Source organism: Tupaia chinensis, unplaced genomic scaffold (genome assembly GCF_000334495.1).
Source record: "Tupaia chinensis unplaced genomic scaffold, TupChi_1.0 Scaffold000270_2, whole genome shotgun sequence".
Lineage (NCBI taxonomy): Eukaryota > Metazoa > Chordata > Mammalia > Scandentia > Tupaiidae > Tupaia > Tupaia belangeri.
In genome coordinates, this window is record NW_006159751.1 from 5,178,340 (window position 1) to 5,183,111 (window position 4,772).

Genomic DNA, 4,772 nt, shown 5'->3' on the forward strand with positions numbered 1-4,772 from the left:
CTGATCCTGCTCTGACACTTCCTCCAATACCTTTTCTCTAAAAGAATAATTTCATGGACAACGGAAGAAGTAATGCGTGACATTATACCATGTTAAAAATAAGAGTACTGTGGGTCCCACTGCCTAAACACATGGTTGTCTTTAAAAATGTCTTCAGTTTTCAAAGTGCTTTCACTTCCATTATGTCATTGGCTCCTCAAAACAACCCAGTTAGTTGTTGTCGTTTTTCTACTGGGGGTCAGAGGGGCAAGATGACTGTAGGCAGGACTCATGGGCCTGAACCCTGACTCCCATCCCACAGTCCTTTTTGACTGCCCCATGGAGACAGGCTGGATAAAAGGCAGCAGAACAGCATCGTATTCTGTGCCCTGGAAGGATGTCTCATGGGTGGAGCACCCTAGAATACTGGTTTCCTGCCTAGAATGTGTGTTGCCTCCCACTGCGACCATTACAACCACCGTATGACATGGTGGGCAGATTCTGCATGAAGTGACAGCCTAGGCACTGCCCCCCCTCAGGATGAGCCCCCCCCACTCTAGCCATATGGGAATGCACCTTGACCCGACCATGCCCTGCCCTTTTCTGTGTTGTGTCTTTGCAGGATCTCCCATTTGTCTTTGTAAGCTTCAAGTCCACATGCAAACCCAGTGCCCTATCCAGAACATGACTGTTACAGGGCAGAATTCTTCTCTGAATAATAGTCCATTCTTAGGTTCTCACAAATCCTAGAGCTCATGGCAAAAATCACCTGGAACTGCTCTAGTAGCCTCAACTCCTGAAGCATCTTCCCAGCAAACTTCTGTGTGCACGCGTGTGTGCGTGCGTGCGTTTGTGTGTGTGTGCGTGTTGGGGTGCATGTGACTCAGTCCCGTTCCAATCAGGCTGCTTCTTGGGGCTGAAGGGAAAACCCAAAGACATTCTATAAGCGGCTAAATTTCTTGGGCCTGTGAATCCAGTTCCAAACCTGGTTGTAATACTCTATAAACCAGAAGGCCACCTGTGACTTCCAAAGATAGCTTTGCTCTTTTCCCCCCTCTAAAGAGCAGCCGCTGAATGAATACATTAATTTATAGCTACATTTTAAACCCCAAATGGCTGTGGAAGAATCTCCTCATTCCCACAACAGTATATGTGAACAATGTATGACCTATTTCTTAAATCCCTCTAGCTTTCCAAGTCCTATTTCCCTTGATTTAAAAAAGAGAACACACTTTGCAATTGCATTTTTATCACTAATAGCTGGGCTCTGCAGTTTCGACGGTCTCCAAGGCCACACTGCCACCAAGGGCTTGCCCCAGGACGCTGTCTTCCCCCACACCTCCATTCCCTCTTCCTTGGATTTCATATACTTTTTAAGCTACAAGCATCATTTCCATTAATACAGAAGCAAGAGAGGGCCTCTTAAAGGCCTGATGGCACAAACTCATGTTAAAATGGCTCTCCACTCTTAGGGACCTAACATTGTCATGGTCATCTACTTCAGTGGATTTTCTAGCAGCAGATGGTTTTGTACCTGGTAATGGCCATTTTTCATCCAATTTTTTTTTTTTCCTGTACCTCTGCCTAAAATCTTTCCCTCCCTCTCTTCTCTGCTAAAAGGTACATGAATATATACATATCTAGAATAGTGGATGGGGCTTAGTTTCTGGAAAAGGAAGGGAAGGACTTGAGTTTTCTCTAAGCACGTTGGCCACCAGCTACCATCGACTGAGTACTGTTCTAAGTACTTAACAGGTTCTGGTCATGGATCCATTCAGCACTAAGGTAGTGTCCCCGCTCCAGAGTGGCTCAGCCTGCTCTGGGTGACACTGTACAATGCGCTTGACAAGCATCATCTCCAGAACTTGCTGGCTGAGAAATCCCACTGCTAGAACGAGGCTCTCGTGCTGATTAAATGGTATCTAAGCCACTGCTTTCTGTTTTTACCTCTTATTGCCCCAACTAAGTGTGCCCCTCCCAGATGTTCCTTCCTCAGCACTCCCTCATGACAGCGATAACACCAGCCAACAATCGCCACGGTCCCGTGCTTCAGCATGCTCGCATTTCACCGATGAGGGGTCTTCACAGCAAAATCGAGTACTTCACCTAAGGTTGCACAGTGAGCGAGGGTCAAAGTTGGAAATTAACCGGGGGCGGGGAGGGGGGCAATGGATGGAGCTGCTTCTTAACTCTCATGTTACATTTTCAGTAGGGACTCAGAAGAAAGGTAACTCTCTTAGCTAGAAATCTGCTCATTTTAAGGGGCCAGCATTTGGTGTGGCAGATAAGATGTTGGACTCCCACATGGTCGACTGTGATTGGAGTCCTGGACCCAGTGGCTTAAAAAATCACACCAGGTGTGTGTATGTGTGTGTGCCTAAAATCCCAAGAGGTAAATGGAGAAGGGATTGTGCCATGGCATTCCTCCTGGGTGTGGGGGGATATTTCTCACTTTCTTTCCTCCCACCTCTCTCTCTCTCTCCAGCGAGTGCACGTGCCCTATGACAAAATTCTTAAAAAAAAGAAAAAAAGAAAAAAAAAGAGAGAAAGAAATCTGATCATTCTGCAATTTCATTCTGTAATTTACCAATGGTAGCAGTGTTCTTTTTCTTCTTCCTGAGGGAAGCTCTGGGGTATCCTCTGCTGGAGGCTGACATCCAGGCCTGCCAACCGTGGCTTTTGCTAAGTCCTTACCCTTCAGTTTTGTTATCTGTAATATGGAGGTGAGAGTCGACGCTAACTCTTCATACGTGTGCTTTGGAGAAGCAGTCTCAGCCATGTGAGCAATGCTGGCTCTGTTATCGAGCTGCTGTGGCTGTCAGGTCAACTGAAAACCAGGCAGCAAAAAAAGTGACCAGTGTGAGTCAGAGTGTTTAAAAAGACAAGCCAGCCTCTAACATTCAGCACTGGAACACCTTCCTTCCACATAACGCCCAGCCACAACTACAGCCAGGCCTTCGATCAGGAGAGACCGCTGCACTTAGGTCATGGGCCTGGAGGGCCACGGGGCTGGCCGTGCACGTGGGCAACTCCTTCACGGAGAAAACCTGCTAATATCTCTGCTCACAGACATAACCTCATGTGCCTGACGCACAGCCTCTGCAGCTTTCCAAGGGCTGGGGTACTGCTCTGTGCTCCCAGAAAGGTGACCTCCGGGGCATCTGCCCATCCAAGGGGCAGGCTAAAGAGGGATTGCATCAGGAAGTCGGATGGGCAGGCTGCTGGGATTCAGAGGACGTGGGCACTTCTCGCCAGAGTTCACTGAGAGACTAGAGTGGACGGAGCCTCAGAAACACCAAGGAACCCAAGCCCTCCTGTTGCCAGCTCCACTTTGCCAGGTTCCCCTTGTCTGCCTTAGCAACCAGTGGACACAGAGGCCCAGGGCTGGCCTCTAGGCCGGAGGTCCTTGAGAAGAGGTGGGAGGTGGCAGGAGGCAGGCGGCAGGCTGTCTGACTATCCCCCCCTCCTGTCCTCATTTCCTACTTCTGAGTCCTCCTGCCCTGGCCAAGGGGGAGTGGACTCTCCCTGGCTTGGAAGTCATGTGTGGGAAGTGAAACTCTCCATCACTAAGGAAGGGGGACCAAGGGTGCCAGGAAAGCATTCCCCCAAAGATGGGGCAACTCCCATTACCACCTTCCGCAGCCAGTCATCTATCCAGGAGCAGGGCTGAGAAATCTCACTGCTGTAACTGCCTTCCTCTCAGAGGTGGGCTTCTAGGCCAGGGAGTATTTATTTAAGAAAGCACTTGAGGGGCCAGCAGTTGGCGTAATGGCTATGTTGCTGGATTCCCGTGTAGTCGACTGCAGTTTGAGTCCCAGACCTGGTGGCTTAAACTTACACCAGGCGCATGTGCGTGTGTGCCCAAGATCCTGAGATGAGAATGGAGGAGAGGAGATTGTGGCGTGGCCATCCCCTCTGGGAGGTGTCTTTCTGGTGAGCACATGTGCCCTATAGCAAAACCTTCTCAAAAAAAAAAAAAAAAAAAAAAAAAAAAAAAGGCATTTAAATGTTCCAGGCCTGGGACCAGCAAGTGGTGAGGTGGTTAAGGTGCTAGACTTCCCACATGACCGACTGCAGTTTGAATCCTGGACCTGGTGGCTTGCTTTCCCACCACTTTCCCTCTTTTCTCTCTGTCTCTCTCTCACTCTGTCTGTCTGGTCAAATTAAAATAAATGAATGAATAAATAAAACTGAATAAATAATTCCCCCCCCCCCAAAAAAAAGAGCACTTGAATGTGCCAGGCCTGTCCAGGGCACACTTTCATCAAGGGAAGATGAGTCTAAAGGGCTGACTGCTCTGAAAAGAAAACACTGGCCAGTCAACAGTGCTCTGGGACATGGAGTGAGAGTTTCCAAAAACCAGGCCTGCTCCTTTTCTAAAATCCTATCACCTCACACTGAATGCTATGCAAATCCATAAATGGCATCTGGGTATACTTTTCTTCTTGTTTTATTGCAGGAGAACAGGTTTCTTTTTTCTTATTAGGAAAATTATTTTTTGGAAAAAAGGATCGATCTCTATGAACACATATCTTGCTCTTTCTAGGTATATTACAGGAAATAAGTGAAGTTTAGAAAGGTCTCTCATTTCACCAGGGCTGCTTGCTGACAGAATCCAGAGGGGCAGCACCTGCAGGAGGGACAAGCACAGGCCTGGGGCCAGTAGACTGGGTTTCAGGCCAAGCCCCTCAGGGAAGGGCTGGGAAGTCATGGCTGACAGCCAGCCTCACAAGGCTACTTAACCCTCTGGTCCCCTACCTTCTTATTCTGCCTGCACTAAATGTCCAGGATAA

At 48.4% G+C, this 4,772-nt stretch overlaps 1 protein-coding gene across 1 annotated transcript in view; it reads right to left on the reverse strand.

The window, feature by feature from the left end:
* Positions 1-4,772, reverse strand: part of TSPAN2 (tetraspanin 2) — a 27,901-nt gene that overhangs the window by 19,222 nt on the left and 3,907 nt on the right. The gene's annotated exons all lie outside the window — the stretch shown is intronic.